The following is an 18,383-nucleotide window of genomic DNA, read 5'->3' as shown; positions in this document are numbered from 1 at the left end:
CACACTGGGATAGCATATATTGGAGTGGCGTAGAGTGGAGTGCCATGGAGTGGGCTAGCGTACAGTGTTATGGTATACAGTGGAGTGGCGTACAATGCAGTGCCGTAGAGTGAAAGATCGTACCATAGAGTGGCGTAGAATGGAGTGGCGTGGGATAGACTAATGCAGCGTACAATCCAGTGAAATAGAGGGGTGCGTCAATCATACATATTACGGGGTGGAAATGGTAATTGTTAGTGTTATGTGTAAACTTGTTGAGTAGTAATAAAGTTATAAGTGCCAAAACACTTAGGCCCTGATTATGAGTCTGGCGGTCCACAGATCACAAGACTAGTGGGCGTGCAGCAATCTTCCTACCACACTATTAGGAGTGGGGCAGTGGGATGACAAAGCCGCCAGGGAACCACCATTCCTTGGTGGTGTTGCGCCGGTCAGGATCAGTAATATACTTGGTGGGTCCACGGAAGTCCTGCAAGCATATTACAAGTTTTCTCTCTGCCACAGTTTTTATGGCGGTTCTGGCTCCATGAAAACAGTGGCAGAGAAGAAACAACAGGGTCCCCGTTGCCTCCTCTACATGAGGATGTAAACAGGGGGGCACAATATATGTCCCCCTGTGTGGAAGCCCCCTCGTTACTGCATGGCATGGACTTTTCAGTCCATGCCATGCAGGAACTATGTTTGGTGTTCCCATTGCAGTGCCCACTGTATGAGGCACCCCATGGGAATTTCAAAAACCAGCCCGCCAGACAGGAAGAAACTGCTAATCTGGTGGGCGGTTTGACCATGGCTTTGGCAGTGCGGTGGCAGGGTAAACCTGGCGCAGCACCGCCAAAGTCAGAATAGGACCCTAAGTTATATAATGCTCTGCAGTATAAAGCAGTAACTTTGCAGTGTACCGTGATACAAGGCACTATATGATCGGCTTATGGCTGCATTTATAGGTGTAATGCAGTGATTTGTATCCCAGTTAGGCTGTGTTACAGGTTAGGGACTGAGATATAAGTACGTAGTGTGCTTTATTGTTGTCCCCTATCTATTTCTAATGAATTAAAATGATAATAGCTAGGAAAAATAATTTATATTTTTCTATATATTTTTTTAAATGTATACACACTACCATGCTTGTACCTACAATGGACTGTGGTCATTAGAGAAAATAAAAAAAATAAACTTGTAAAAAACTTAAAAAAATGCTTGGATGCACATTATATTTACAGTTTAATTGTATTTTTGACAGTTTTTTTAAATACTTCTATGTAATGCAGTGCATTCTAGTTAGTCCTGTTGTACTGCATTCATTCATTTTGAAATATAGTGTAGTACAGTGTTCCTTTAATTTTCTAACATATTTTTTTAACATTTTTTTGAAGTACTATGAGACTTCCTAGGAAGTACTGTAGGACTCAATACATTTTCTCTAAATATATAGAAAAAATTTAAATAATTTCCCCAGCCTAGTACGACTTTAATAATGTAGTAATAGGTAGGAAAAAAATATCAAACCTAATACTTACCTAAATATAAGTTCTTAACCTAAAACATAATCAATATGCACTTAAAACAACATGGCTGCCTTTAACTTTTGTAAAGGCAGTCATTAGGCAATTACATAATGTCTTGTGATCACTATGTACTGCAGTACATTCATGAAAACCCCCCAAATTTCTCAAAACTCCAGAGGCCACAGATATCACTAGGTTTAAATGCCTTATAACTTTAAAAATACGTATCCTACTTACCTGTAATACCAAAAAAGATCATCTGCACACCATAATCTACACTCCTGACAAATTTCATGCACATCTGACTGGTCAATTTGCAGCTACTTGTGAGTACAAATTCTATGTAAAATGCATTGGTTGAAAAACACATTTTGAGACCCCCTTATTAATTTGGAATCCCTTGACCAATCACTACAAAACTTTTCATCATCTGCCAAGAAGAAAACAGTACATGTTTGTAACAGTCAAAATCCCAAGGAATTCCTTTCCTTATATATACATTAATTGAAGGAAACAGTTTTTGCTGAAAAAAACAACGTTTAAAGTAATTTTAAAGTTAGGTGACAATGCCAGTTGCAGCAATACATTTAAACTAAAAAAAACATTGACATTCACTATTTATAGTTAACAGAAGTAACTAGTACTCACACCCTGCATGCACAGTGTTTTACATTGCCAGGGCATGAGTTATAGTTACTTCATGAATGTAGCTCACCTAGATATTTAAAAGCTGCCTAGACCCAATGACCTGTAGCTAATATGTATTTTTAGGGAGGTGAGAATGAGATTTGCCTCCACAGATATGGAGGGAGGCACTACCTCTCCAAGCTATCCAATAGCCCCAGAGACCCCATCCTCCAGGGCCTGATCACTTGAGGTTCCGTGACGATTTGAACCCGTGTTTTCAATATTGTCGGAAATACATAATATTGGTATCAGCGAACCGCAAATGATCCATTTAGCATATCCTGGTGTTTTCGCTACGCTACGAGCAAGAGCACTCCTTTTATAAACACATTTCTGATCTACCCACGGCATCCATCTTAGATCATGGCCGCCATTTTGTGTTTCTTGCCCTCACATACGCAATAACCTCTGATCACTTCATTTCGATTAAGGACACGTAGCCTTAGCCGGAGATTCACCTCTGTCATGACACGTGCACCTTAAACCAGATCAGGCTGTAGCTGCATGACTCGACAAAGGCTGCCTCCTCTGCCCGAGGCCAGTACTGCTAAACTGGTCTTCGTGTCCATTGTCCTGATCACGATTAGGCGGCCGAAGCCGGTAGCCTTGCCCATTTACAACCCACAAACATCCCATATCCTGCTTTTCTATCTTCTGCACCTGGCTCTGCTCCTTTCCTTCTGGGCCTTTATTAGGGGGAGGTAACGAAATTTACGATGAGGCGGTCCGGATCTTGAATGAAAAGTTGACATGAGATTATGATGGAAAAGTGGGAACCCCTCGTTCGTAATGTTTTGACATCAGATATTGTCGACGATTCCTGTGCAACGCCAAATATTTATTGTTTATGACACAAAGGTTTTGGGAATGTACTAACATGTGAAGAATTCGCCTGAAGGCCAAAATTTAGTGTATAAGGAGCAACCCTCTTTGTACAATTTGAACAGGCTCCTAGAATCTGCCCATGTGTGGTTTCTGTGACTTCTGTGTCCCTGCAGTAATAAACCTTTGGTCTTTGACGCCACCATCGAGAAGCCCGTGTTTCTGTTCATTTGCGCACCAAGGCAGGTGGAACTCCGGGGTCTTTGGGTGTTGTTCCCTGACACCTCTGGACGGAACCAAAAAGTCCAGAACTCCAATTGGCGCCCAACGTGGGGCGACGTCATTCGGTACCGGTCCAAAAGCCTGAAGAGTTCGAGAAGCTTCGTGTGAAGATTCCTGAGGGAGGCGCCCCACTTCATCGATCCCGGCATATCGCAAAAGTGGCCCGACGTTCTCTTCCACGAGGGTTCCCGTTCAGGACGGCTGCAGTGGGCCGTTGCCTTGACCGTCGCCCTGTCTTGGACCCGAGGTGCAGTCCTTAGTACAGCGAAACGTGACGGGTTTCTCCTTGGTGACGTCTTCAGTGCCTCAGTTAAGTATTTAGTGATAGCTAGCTGGTTACTTCGTGAGGGTTGTTAAAATCCTTTTTGGTTCTTGGTTTGGTTTGGTTTCGTAAGATTATCACTGGTTGTTCTGGTTACGATAATCTATCTGGTTTAGTTTGGGTATCGATACATCAGTTCGTTTTGGTAGGCCTAAGTTCTTGGTTCAGGTGCACATATCTGTTTCTTGTTTTGTTTGTTTTGTGTTCCGGATTGCAAAATGGTAAGTCGGAGAAATTGTATGTTGTCTTGTCTTGGTTGCAACAGTGACTCACGATTGGAGGACTCATGTCTGGTTCCTCCGATTGGGACTCCCCTATATGACTTGTATTGTAAACATGGTGTGGGTCCTATATCTTATAATGAGGTGTGGGTCCGATACACTGAGAAAGATGGTGTCCTTAGTTGGCCACTGCATGGTAGTTTTGAACCCGAAATCCTTGATAACTTAGAAGCGAAATTGTTTAGGAAGAAAGCCCGGCCGGCAATGTTTGATTCTTTCCGTTATTGGCGAAAAGAATCTAAACAGAGAGAAATGAAAAGGTTAAAGAAAGAACAAAAAGAGCAAGAAGAGTTGACTCTGGAGCAAGCGGCTAAGCAGCTGCAAGTTAACGAATCAGAGAAGGCCATAGAGGTGGCCATTAGAGAGCATAATTTAGCGATTGACAAGTGCTATCCTGCCTTGCCATCGAAAACAGCTAAGATACTAGAGGACTCTGAAAACGATCCTCTGTTGTCTTATTTGTTACGGTCACCTCCACCGTATGCACAAGGTGCTACGGCTCCACCTTTAGCAAATGTACAATTGCCGGTTGCTGGACAACTTGGTGTTCCTGCTCCTGCCCCTCAGAATCAAGCTCCTGTACCTCCTGTGGTCAATGTGAATGTTCCTACGGCTCCTCCTCCTCCTGGATTGCCGACTTCTATACCTGTATCTGTCTCGCTTACACCTGCTGTTCCACAAACTATCTTTCTCGATACTTCTACTGTCCCGCTATCTGTTCCTACCTCTAGTGTGTTCTCTGCGTCTGCGAGTGTGTTGACTCCACTTTCTGTTCGTCGAAGAATAACTGATTCTGTATCTAACATTCTGTCTCCTTTATATAAAACTTTAATCAAGACTCCTACTTCTGACTCTGTTCAAAGACGTAGTCAGCTTCCGAGTACTGAGGAACGGGGAATTTTAGATTCCACGGCTCTCAGATGGATTTCGAAGAGTAGGAGATATAGTACGAGAGATGTGCTAGACACTTTTATGCAGTGGAAAGAACCAACGCAACGGTATGTCTTTGATGAGATGTGCTCGCTGTTACGTGAGGAAATAGAAGAAGATGATGTTGAATCAAATCTAGAAGACTTAATTAAGATTCAGAAAGAGTTTGCTGCAGGAATGATAGTAGGTGAAAATATAGAAGAAGCGATGGAACTGATTTTAAGTTATAGGAATGATCCATCACTTCGTTCACCAAGAGATTTAGAGAAAAGCAAGACGAAGCTAAGTCGCCAATATCCAATGAGGGAGGTTCCTCCAATTTGGCGCGAAGCTGTGCAAGCTGACGCACCGAATAATATTGCAGCCGCTCCGGCCCAATTCCAAAGAGTGTGGATACACATTCCATGGAAACGAGCAGAAGTGCTAGCGGTGAAGCAGGCCTTACCAGACCCGCGTAAGAATCCTGCTGGATACTATAAGGAATTAACACAGACAGTTGAGGCTTGTATAATGAACTTAGCAGACATCGATATGTTATTTGGGAACGTAGTTCCGCAACCAATTTGGGCTAAAATTCGTAGAGAGAATCATCCAGTTGCCCTAGGTGGTGATTGGGCAGCTATTGTTGCAGCGGATGGTCAACAAGTAGGTGGTGCAAAACCTGAACCCCTAATTGCTAACCTTCCAGGTAGAATAATAGACTTAATGAAGACTCTAATGCCCGCATTGCGTGTTAATTGGGACAAGTTGTCCGCATGCAGGCAAAAGAAAGACGAAAGTGTTTCCGACTTCTTCACGAGGTTCGAAGAGACTTTTGTAGATCACAGTGGTCAGGATATGAGCACAGAAGGAGGACAGAGACTGTTTGTCGATAAATTTGTGCATAATTTGTTACCTGAGTTATGCAACAAATTAAAAGATTCCGAGAGTGCGTGGGCTGTTTCTACAACTGCGCAAATACTTGCGACTGCACAGTACTATGAAAATAGAGATAAAGAGGAAAAAGAAAAATCAGATAAGAAAACGAAGGATTTAAAAACTAAAGTTCTTTTGCAGCAGGCGTATCCGCCTCGCACGAATCAGACTAATATGCAACAGGGTTCATATCAAAGAACAGATTATAGTTCACCGAGGCCTCAATATCAGTGGAACCAGTGTGCATACTGTAAGAAAGAGGGTCACTACAAGAATGAGTGTCCGATCTTAGCGCAAAATAATGCAGCAGCAGCTCAGAGAGGTCGTGGTGGTTTTGTGCAAAATTCTAGAGGTCGAGGGCGAGGTGCTATGCCTCCACAAACGAACGATCGTCCTTCCAATCACTTTGATCAACGAAATGGACAGTCTGCCCAGCAAAATAGATCTCAACAGTATCTTGTTGAAGACTATTGTGAAGTGGATGAGGGATTTCAGCAAAATGGGTACTAGGACAGCCATGGACAGAGAGAGGGAGTAGTATCAGTTCCAGTGGATCAGAGTGGGCCTTATGTCGCAATAGCAACATCAGGTGTAGTCGAACCGTTTCTGTTGGATACTGGTGCAGCAAAAAGTTCTATCATTCATGCGAAACTCCCTGGCGCACCTTTGTCCGGCTCAACAAATGTCTCTGTAGGTTTTTCAGGCGCCCCTGTTTACAACCCGATATCTGGTCCTTTGTCTATTTCTGTTGGACCGTGTCAATTAAAAGCACCCCTGATTTTGACGACAGGTTGTAATGAAAATCTGCTTGGTTTAGACTTGTTAAAACGACTATATGCGACATTGTATTGTTCTCCGGAAGGAGTACAGCTTACATTGGGTAAAAGAATCACCTCTCCGATGTACTTGTCAATGGATGCACTCCCGCCAGAGCTGCGTTCACTCCCTGATTCTCTTTGGGCGACTGGTCCTAACGATGTAGGCCTTTTGGAAATACCACCATATGTAGTCACTTTGAAAGCGAATGTAAAATTTCCAAGAATTCCTCAATATAAAATTTCTACTGAAGGTGAACGTGCACTTTTATTGATTGTACAAGATTTGATTAAGAAAGGTGTGGTTGAAGAAACTAGAGGAAATGTCTGTAACAGTCCTGTATTACCGATCTTGAAACGAACTGATCCTACAAAGCCTCCAGTGTATAGGTTTGTTATCGACCTCAGAGAAGTTAATAAGATTGTAGTTCCGCAGTTTCCTGTAGTTCCAGACATTACTGCCTTGCTAACACTGATTCCTGCTACAGCTACTTGGTTTTCAGTCATTGACTTGAAGAATGCCTTTTTCAGCATTCCGATAGCCGAGGAAAGCAGAGATATTTTTGGTTTCTGTCTAGGAGGTCGAAGTTTCAGATTTAAACGCGCTCCACAAGGCTATTGTGAGAGCCCATCTATTTATAGTCAGGCATTAAAAAGTCAGTTAGATGCCTTTGTCCTTCCTCCAGGTTCTGCTCTAGTACAGTATGTAGACGATCTTCTAGTGGCTGCCGATGACAAGGAAACTTGCAAAGCAGCTACAATTTCGTTATTGCATCATTTGTCTAATTTGAATCACAAGGTGTCACCTTCGAAAATGCAATACTGCTGCCAAGAAGTGACCTACCTAGGTCATCTCTTGTCAAAGGAGGGAAGGAAGTTGACCCCAGAGAGAATAAAAGCAATTACGCAGATGAGTGTTCCTCGCACACAGAGAGAAGTGCGTGCCTTTTTAGGTATCACCTCTTACTGTAGGCAGTGGATCCCAAATTTTTCTCTTTTAGCAAAACCTTTGGTAGCTTTGACTGGGAAAAATATTCCGAGTCCGGTGCCATGGTCTGATGAATGTCAGGAGAGTTTTACTGAATTACGAAAAGCACTGTGTTCAGCTCCTGTATTGGGTACACCTGATTACAGTAAGCCATTCACGCTCTATGTTCATGAGAGAGAAGGTTGCGCGTTGAGTGTTCTGACACAGAAGTTTGGTGATAAACAACGCCCTTGTGCGTATTTTTCATCAACATTAGATCCGGTAGCTAGAGCGTTGCCTAGTTGTTTGAGAGCTACAGCAGCAGCTGCAGCTTCCATTCGACAATCTGCTGGTTTGGTGATAAACAACATGCTAGTGGTCATGGTTCCTCATGCTGTGGATACAGTCATGAACCGAACTAAGACACAACACCTTACCAGTGCGAGACTATCTGGTTACGAGCTGACATTACTAGCGAGTCATATTCAGATCAAAAGATGTAATGTATTGAATCCAGCAACGTTGTTGCCGGCTAATCAAGAGTCGAGTGATTCCGAGCCACATGATTGTTGTTTTAAAACGGAGGAAGAGACAAAAGGACGTATTGACTTAAAGGATACTCCATTGTCAGATCCAGATGGTACGCTGTACGTGGATGGGTCATGTTTTAAATTGGAGAATGGTGATGTGACTGCTGCTTACGCAGTAATGACTTTGAAGACGATTGTGGAGACTGCAAGAGTGAGTCAGAATTCTGCCCAAGCTGCAGAATTAATAGCTCTAACAAGAGCGTGTGTCTTAGCTAAGGGAAAGAGAGTGAATGTGTTCACAGATAGTCAGTACGCGTTCGGCGTGGCCCATAGTTTTGGCCGTTTGTGGAAAGAAAGAGGTTTCATTACGTCCCATGGGACTAAGATTCAACATGGTCAGCTAGTTAACGACTTGTTGGAATCTCTAACCTTGCCGACTGAAGTTGCGATTGTGAAGTGCAGTGCTCATAAAGCAATCACGGATGATGTTGGTCGTGGGAATGCTTTTGCTGATGAGACTGCTAAACAGACAGCTAGAGACATGATGAGCAGAATGTATGTTGCTACGTCTGCGAGATGGATTGCTGAGTCTGGAATGTGTGAGGATACAATGGAAAGTGTGAAAGAGATTCAGAAAGAGGCAACTGAGGATAAAAACGTGTATGGAGAGAAAGTACGGGTAAGTTGGATTCGAATGGGTGTTGGATTGATCTGACGGAACAGCAGCGTTGGATGTTGCCTGACGCGTATGTGCTTGCAGTGGTGACAATGGCGCATGGAGTAGCGCATATAAGTTCTAAAGGAATCTGTAAGATGTTGGCTCCAGTCTGGAAGAATGATGGGATCAGTAAGTGTGCAGAGAGAGTGGTGAAAAATTGTATGGTATGCCTGATGCATAATCCTGGCAAGGGAACCCCAACTCCTGCTGGTCACTACGCTCCTCCTTCCTGCCCCTTTGAAGTGATTCAGTTAGACTTCATTCACATGGATCGCTGTAATAATCTGAAATACGTCCTGGTGGTAGTCTGTGCTTTTTCCAGGTGGATCGAAGCATATCCACTAAAGGACAATACTGCCCTATCAACTGCCAAAATTCTTCTCAAAGAATATTTCCCTAGATTTGGAATGCCATGGATTGTATGGTCAGATAACGGAAGTGAGTTTATAGGGAAAGTTATGCAGAGTGTATGTACCGGCCTAGGCATCAAACAGAAGTTCCACAGTGCGAATCATCCCCAGTCTGCTGGTTTAGTAGAGGGTTACAATGGCACCCTCAAGCTGAAACTAGCTAAAATACAAGCATCCACAGGTTTACCCTGGCCAGACGCACTTACGTTGGCTTTGCTATCAACGAGAGCAACTGTACATTCTAGAGTGGGGCTTAGCCCCTATGAGATAGTCTTTGGCCGCCCGGCAAATATTTGGGGTGTGCCAAGGCCTAAGGAATTTTGTTCTCTAGAATATCCTATGTTGATAGACTACCTTTACGACTTGACTGCTAAATTGAGTCTTATTCACCAACAGGTTTTCGATGCTTTACCAAAGCCTCCGGAGAGTCCAGGGCATCAGCTGAAACCAGGAGATCTTGTGGTTATCAGGAACTTCGCGAGGACAAAGAACCTTCAGCCCAGATACGTCGGCCCCTACCAGGTCCTACTTGCAACAAGAACAGCAGTTCGTGTAACTGGTCGCAAGCATTGGGTGCACGCATCCCATGTTAAGCGTGTACCTTTGCCACTTCCTTACGACGACTGGGTGAAGAAGGGAATTGGTGCCTCCGAATTTGAACGTACGCCAAAGTTCATCCCTTTCAGCGATGCCGAATTGATTACCGACACTTCAAACTCTGACTCTCCTCCTGAAAAGACTCCTTTGAACTCTGAACATTTGTCCTCTGCATCAGAAAAAACTCTGTCATCTGCGAACCTGAACACTGCAACAGCTACCAGTGATACACTATTTGCCGACCAAACAGTTCCTGCAAAGCAAAGATACAATCTACGATCTCGTAATATGGACAAATAAAGCAGGCAACTGCCCATTGTGATATTTTGAAATTTTGAACTTTTGCCTTCAGCCAGGAAGTTTGCTATTGTTTTATTGTTTTTAAAATTGCCTTGCCGTCTGGGTAGCCGTAGGGTCGTGGCTGTGTGCCTAGTTGAATCTGCGGGGGTCTGACACAAGGTCGATCTTTCCGTTGGTTCTGGGAACTCCCAGGGCTGATAGAGGCATTTTCATCTACGTACACATCATCAGTGGTCGCGAGCGGATTGTAGAAGATGGAGCTTCCTGCGCTGCAACGAGATAATGTGATTTATGTTCGCAGAAACAGACTTTACAGAATCCTTCACAGCAAATGCTTTTTGATACAATGTGCCATTACATTCTTGATTGTTTTGATAACGTTGGTGGGTGGAATCGTTTTCAGTATAAATTTGATTTTTGTGCCAGTTACTACAGTACCTCCCCTTGATCCTGTTATTTCTACTGTTTCTTCTATACACTCTTTTCATTCGTTTCCCGAACATGAGCAAGCCCGACGCTCAGAGTTCATTAACAACACTTTTGTACAGCTCTTGCATCAACACCAACTGGTAGTTAACACTACAGACTGCTGGGTGTGTGGCTTGATACCCCACACTATGGATAAAGGTATTCCCTATCTGGTTTTGCCTTTCAGCTACAATGGATCATTTCAGGCCCTTCAAACCATCTTTGCTTATGCCCTTGAAACTTATCCTCCACGTCCACCACGTTCCACTAAATATAACTCTGCCAACAAAGCTTTAGTCCAGGGAATTATTGACATGATCAAGGACGTCAATAATACTCCATCTTACCCTAGAGACGAATTGCGAGTATATTTAAGTTGGAATTCTTCAGAGTATCGCCTTAGTTTGGGAGAAAGCAAGCGTAAAAGCTCAACTCCAATCTGGGTCGTACCTCACCAAGGTCAGGTCTGTTTGCAAGGTAATGGGAGAAATCCGAGAGCTCAGCTAGGGAGGAGTGAGTGCGTAGAGACTTATGTGTTTCCGGCTAACTCTTCCCCTGCCTTCCTTACTGCTAGGGGTACCTACTTCATCTGTCGAGACCGAGCTTATACATGGTTGCCTGCCGACTTTTCAGGATCATGCTATATTGCTCGATTGTTGCCCCCAACATACACTGCTTCATCTGACTATCACAGGACCAGAGTAGCGAGAGGTGTCTTCAGCAAGGAAGATACTGCTGGTCAGGAAGCTGGAGACTTCTTCAAAGGCTTCCTTCCGTTCTGGGGGCCTATGGCCAATAGTAGAAACATACGTCAGCTAACACGGGTAGTTGAATCTACTATTACCGAAACTGCTGGTGCCCTTAGCAATTTGACAGCTGAGCTTCAGGCGGATAGACTCATGACGTTGCAGAACCGTATGGTTCTAGACGTTATACTTGCAGATCGAGGTGGGGTATGCAGAATGATCCAATCGAGCTGCTGTGTCTTTATTCCTAATAATGCTCCAACAGTCTATGAGGCGATCTCGAAGCTACACAAGATTTCCGATTCTATTCACGTAGACAAGGGAAACTGGTCCTTCATGGAGTGGTTTTGGACTCTGATATCAGCATGGGGATGGAAGGTTCTAATGGTCATTGGTGTCATCTTAGTATTCCTATTCTCATGCTGCCTGATTATCCAGTGTGGTCCTGCTCTGTGTAGTCTGTGTGCTGCAACCTGTTTTAGGAAACCACCTGCGTTTGGAGAAAAATCACGAGAAAGGATGATGATAAAACAGCATGTCACTGACCTGATGAACATAGAATTAGATTCTGACATAGACTGAGTAATTGCCTATGTAAGGGCAAAAGGAGGGTCTGAGGTTCCGTGACGATTTGAACCCGTGTTTTCAATATTGCCGGAAATACATAATATTGGTATCAGCGAACCGCAAATGATCCATTTAGCATATCCTGGTGTTTTCGCTACGCTACGAGCAAGAGCACTCCTTTTATAAACACATTTCTGATCTACCCACGGCATCCATCTTAGATCATGGCCGCCATTTTGTGTTTCTTGCCCTCACATACGCAATAACCTCTGATCACTTCATTTCGATTAAGGACACGTAGCCTTAGCCGGAGATTCACCTCTGTCATGACACGTGCACCTTAAACCAGATCACGCTGTAGCTGCATGACTCGACAAAGGCTGCCTCCTCTGCCCGAGGCCAGTACTGCTAAACTGGTCTTCGTGTCCATTGTCCTGATCACGATTAGGCGGCCGAAGCCGGTAGCCTTGCCCATTTACAACCCACAAACATCCCATATCCTGCTTTTCTATCTTCTGCACCTGGCTCTGCTCCTTTCCTTCTGGGCCTTTATTAGGGGGAGGTAACGAAATTTACGATGAGGCGGTCCGGATCTTGAATGAAAAGTTGACATGAGATTATGATGGAAAAGTGGGAACCCCTCGTTCGTAATGTTTTGACATCAGATATTGTCGACGATTCCTGTGCAACGCCAAATATTTATTGTTTATGACACAAAGGTTTTGGGAATGTACTAACATGTGAAGAATTCGCCTGAAGGCCAAAATTTAGTATATAAGGAGTAACCCTCTTTGTACAATTTGAACAGGCTCCTAGAATCTGCCCATGTGTGGTTTCTGTGACTTCTGTGTCCCTGCAGTAATAAACCTTTGGTCTTTGACGCCACCATCGAGAAGCCCGTGTTTCTGTTCATTTGCGCACCAAGGCAGGTGGAACTCCGGGGTCTTTGGGTGTTGTTCCCTGACACCTCTGGACGGAACCAAAAAGTCCAGAACTCCACACTGCAGTGTCCCGGGACCACATCCCTTGGGGCACTGCAGTTATCTGACTGCAAGAGCTCAGGTAAAAAGAATTTCAACTTTCAGCCAGCAGTACTGGAAGCAGGAAACACAGGCCCAAAATGGTATGATATTGTTATGTTATGTTATGTTATAACAATTTATTATGCGCACAGCGACTCCAGCGAAGGAGCATCCTGGCGCAGAGACACGGAGCAAACATAACACAAGGAGATAATGCCACAGAAAAGTGCAAGAACAGACTAAAAAACAGAAAGCTAAAACAGGAAGGTCTTTATGGCTCTACGGAAAGACAGCAAGTCCTCAAGCAGCCGAATTTCAATTGGGAGGGTGTTCCAGATTAACGCGGCTCTCACCCTAAAAGAGCGGCCCCCCATCCTGCTGAGCCTAAATCTGGGGACAACAGCAAGGGCCTGACCTTGAGATCGAAGATTGCGGGTAGGGACATAGAAGGAAATAGAGTTGGCCAGAATCTCAGGGCCTATGCCTCTTAAGATTTTGAAGGTCAGACACAAGACCTTGAAAAGAATACGCTTCCTGACCGGGAGCCAGTGCAGGGAGCGGAGGACGTGAGACACCGGGCAGAACTTAGGTAGTCCAACAATGGCTCTCGCCGCGGCGTTCTGCACCCGCTGCAGACGGGTTAACTCAGCCTGGTTCGCCCCAGCCAGCAAAGAGCTGGCGTAGTCCAGACGAGAGATGATGGTTGCCTGGACCACAAGCTGTCTGGTAGGGGCATGGAAGAACTTGAGCACCGGCCTTAATCCTCTTAAGAGTCCAAAGCAACAGGCTGCGATTTTTTTGGTGTGCCCTATAAATGTGAGACCAGCGTCTAACCAGACCCCTAGGTTCTTCACCTCCGGCACCGGGGTCGGAGTGGGGCCCAACTCCGAAGGCCACCACTGATCGCCCCAAAGCTCCACTCCCTTCCCGACAACCATAACCTCTGTTTTTGTGGCATTAAGCTGGAGACAGTTACCTGTCAACCAGCTGGCCACCGCCTTCAGTCCAGACTGAAACCTGGGGTAATCCTGTTCCGCATCCCCGCTGAGAGTAACCGCCAGCTGTGTGTCGTCGGCATATGAGACCATGGTTAGGCCCCACTGCCTTGCGACATCAGCCAGCGGTCTCACGTAAAGGTTGAACAATGTGGGACTCAGCGAGGACCCCTGCGGAACCCCCATGGCCAGAGGCTGGAACCTGGACTTGAAGGGAGGGATGGCAACACAGAAGGAGCGGTTGTCTAGGAAGGAGCGGAACTATTGCAGCGCCTGGCCACCGATACCAATCTCCTCGAGCCGCTGAAGGAGGATGCTGTGCGATACAGTATCGAAGGCGGCGCTGAGGTCTAACAAAATCAGCGCCGCCGTCTGACCAGCATCCAACCTTGCACGGAGATGTTCCACCATCACAAGAAGGGCAGTCTCCGTGCTGTGGCCAGCACAGAAGCCATTCTGTGTGGGATCGAGGGCATTGGACCGGGCTAAGTGTTCAGACAGGGCCAGATTGACATGGGCCTCTGTCAACTTAGCTGGCCAGGGTAGCAGCGAGATGGGCCGATAGCTTTCCGGCTTAGACGGGTCAAGAGAGGGTTTTTTAATGATCGGAGACACCACCGCCTGCTTCCAGCTAATGGGGACAACCCCCGTCTCTAGGGAGAGATTGACAAGGGAGCGTATAGCCATGCGTCCCAAGAAGGTCTGGTCTCGAAAGAGAGCAGGCCTCACTGGATCGGATGGAGACCCAGATTTAACTTGCGTAGCAAGTTTGTCAAACCCTTCCAGAGTGAGAGGGGGAAACGAGAGCAAAGCAGGCTGATGAGGTGTCTCCTTAGGACCACCCAGCACTTTACCAGTGCTCGGGAATGTCCGATATATGGCCTGGACTTTACCCAAGAAATAGGAAGCGAGGGATTCACAGTGTGTGACAGAGCTTTCAACCGTGGAGATAGACCGCTTAAACATAAGATCTTTCACCGCCTTGAAGATAGCCTTCGACGGGTTAGTGCTGTTCCGGAATTCCTCGGCATAAAATGCCGCTCGGGCACGACAAATGGCCCGGTGATAGAGCTTGATGGACGCGACATATGTAGCTTTTAACTCAGCCCCATAAGTCTTCCGCCAAGCCCTCTCCGCCCGTCTACAGGCTCCCTTCAGAGCGCGCAGAGCGTCATCATACCAGGGGCTTGACACTCGAGGATTGATCTTCGTTGTTACAACAGGTATCAAGGCGTCCAAAGCCCTAGTGAGCCAAGAGCAGAAGAGATCATACCCCTCTTCTACGTTGTTTAATGGGCCCAGACGTTCCACTGACAGAAGATGGTAAAAGTCATCCAGCCTGAGTTTACTCCAGGGTCTCCTGGGTACCCGCTTGGCTGAAGAAGTGGAAATGGTGGTTATCATAGGGCAACAGATGGATACCAAAGAATGGTCAGACCACTCTACAGGAGCCACCGACGTGACTATAGCCTCAGTCAGATTGGTAAAAAAAGGGTCAAGAATATGTCCCCCGGAATGAGTAGGCTGGGAGACCAGCTGAGAGAGTTGAAAGGCCTCTAAGTCCATAAGAATACTACGTGCTGTCAGACAGGATGGAGCATCAAAATGCAGATTTAGATCGCCCAGAATGGAAAAATTGGCACAGTCAGTGACCAAGGTGGCGACAGTGTCCGGGAAAGCATTCCTGAACGCCACATCACTGCCCGGCGGACGATACACCACCATCCCAGAGAGTGTAAATTCTGGGCTGACAGAGACTTTAAAAGAGGCACTTTCACAGCCAGCGATCTTAAGAATGGTCCACACACAGGAAAAACTAGATCTCACTATCAGGACTTTACCCCCGCCTCTAGATGGCCTATTCGCAATATACATAGAATAGCCGGGAGGGCATACAAGATTGGGAATGGCAGTATCGGCTTCCTGAAGCCATGTTTCGGTTAAGGCAAATATATCCGGGGCTTCATTTTCAATCAGGTCGTACACATTCTGCTGATGTTTTAGAATCGACCTGACATTAAGATTCAAAATCCGCAGTGAGGAAGGTAGCCCCCTGTTGTGCGAGGCGGCAGAGGGACAACGCCGGGAGAGAAGCTGCGGCGGGTCAAGCACCAAACCATTACAAGGGCAGCGGTAAGAGCCGCATAAAGGGTGAACGGGCTGTAGAGTGCAATGACAGCTCACCTTGCCGATGGAATACAAACGCTCCCTAGAATATGTTAGCATGGCGACAGTGCTGGGTAGACGAGAGCAGGCCAGGGCCGCCACGTCCCGCGCGTCCTTAGCGCGGACGGGCGCAGACGGGCAGGACTCTGGCACGACTCTGGCCACGCAAGGGACACGCCCGCTGCGCGATCCCGCTGCGCTAGGGGAGGAGCATTAAATACGCGTTCCCCCGCTGGCGCATGCGCAATGCAGCGCTGTCCGATGTAATGGGCCACTCACCCCAGAGCAAGATGTCCGCCACCCCAGGAACCAACCCGCCAAGCGGCGGTGCTGGACACAATTATTGTGCAGGTAAGGGGCTGAAGTAGAGCCAGGGTCAAGCGACCTAAAAACAAATCAAAATAAGCAGTTTTAAACAATTAAAAGTAGCAGAGCAGCAAGCGCCGTCACGCTCCTGTCTGCAATGCGCTCCGTGTCAGGGGAGAGAGAACGGGGACTCGCGTTAAATACGCGTTCCCCCGCTGGCGCATGCGCAATGCAGCGCTGTCCGATGTAATGGGCCACTCACCCCAGAGCAAGATGTCCACCACCCCAGGAACCAACCCGCCAAGCGGCGGTGCGGGACACAATTATTGTGCAGGTAAGGGGCTGAAGTAGAGCGAGGGTCAAGCGACCTAAAAACAAATCAAAATAAGCAGTTTTAAACAATTAAAAGTAGCAGAGCAGCAAGCGCCGTCACGCTCCTGTCTGCAATGCGCTCGGTGTCAGGGGAGAGAGAACGGGGACTCGCGTTAAATACGCGTTCCCCCGCTGGCGCATGCGCAATGCAGCGCTGTCCGATGTAATGGGCCACTCACCCCAGAGCAAGATGTCCGCCACCCCAGGAACCAACCCGCCAAGCGGCGGTGCGGGACACAATTATTGTGCAGGTAAGGGGCTGAAGTAGAGCGAGGGTCAAGCGACCTAAAAACAAATCAAAATAAGCAGTTTTAAACAATTAAAAGTAGCAGAGCAGCAAGCGCCGTCACGCTCCTGTCTGCAATGCGCTCCGTGTCAGGGGAGAGAGAACGGGGACTCGCGTTAAATACGCGTTCCCCCGCTGGCGCATGCGCAATGCAGCGCTGTCCGATGTAATGGGCCACTCACCCCAGAGCAAGATGTCCGCCACCCCAGGAACCAACCTGCCAAGCGGCGGTGCGGGACACAATTATTGTGCAGGTAAGCAATAAGGCGAGCAATGCTGCCCTGTTAGAAAGCTGTGACAGCCTACAATAGCATATTACAGCACAAATTGTAAAAGAATTAGAGAAAATGTCACTCTTTCTCAAACTTCCAGTATGTTATGTAATTCTGTACTCTTGTTAAAACACGAAGGCCTTTATACCTGTAGAACCTGTAACTTTACATGTTTACCCTCTACTCCCCACGAAAGGCACAAGCCACCCAGCAACAAGAACAGCTGTGCGTTAGTGCACCAAACAGGCAACGCCGGAATCCCAGCCATCCACCTACGACGACTACAGCGCATCCAAAATGCTTTCACCCGACAGATCGTCAACGTCCCCCGACGCAGGCACATCACCCCCCACCAGACAAACCTACACTGGCTCCCCGTCGACAAGAGGATCATCTTCAAACTCCCCACCCATGCACACAAAGCACTCCACAACACCGACCAGCCTACCTGAACAGCAGACTCAACTTCCACACCCCCACCCGCCAGCTCCGCTCTGCCAGCCTCGCTCTCGCTGCTGGCCCCCGCATCCAACAAACAACCAACGGCGGCAGATCCTTCTCCTACCTCACCGCAAAGACCTGGAACACCCTACCTACCCATCTACGGCAGACCGAAGACCTACTCTCCTTCAGAAGACTCCTCAAGACCTGGCTCTTCGAGCAGTAGCGAAACCCACCCCACCCCCCCCTCTCAGCGCCTTGAGACCCTCAAGGGTGAGCAGCGCGCTTTACAAATACCATGATTGATTGATTGATTGATTGATTTTAGATAAGGGACTAGGCAGATATTCAAATCGTAAAATATACATCTAGCCCAAAATCAAGGAGGCAGCTGAAAAATAATGATGCAAGATCTGGGACTAGCTGATATATGGCATATGCAGGCAGGTACTCAGAAAGGATTAGCTTTTTATAGTAAAAAATATGGGCATCTTTTTCGTATCGACTACTTTTTGGTCAATAAACGTATGATAAGGATGGTCAAGTCTGTAATTCATATGCCTTATTATCCGAACAATCAGCAGTCATAATATCCCTACATTTTCCAGACATAGGGGGAGAAAATGGATCCTAGACAAAACTCTACTAAAAGATGCAAACT

Source organism: Lissotriton vulgaris, chromosome 3_1, assembly GCF_964263255.1.
Source record: "Lissotriton vulgaris chromosome 3_1, aLisVul1.2, whole genome shotgun sequence".
Taxonomy (NCBI): Eukaryota; Metazoa; Chordata; class Amphibia; order Caudata; family Salamandridae; genus Lissotriton; species Lissotriton vulgaris.
The sequence above is the reverse complement of the archived record's forward strand: the minus strand, read 5'-3'. Positions refer to the sequence as shown.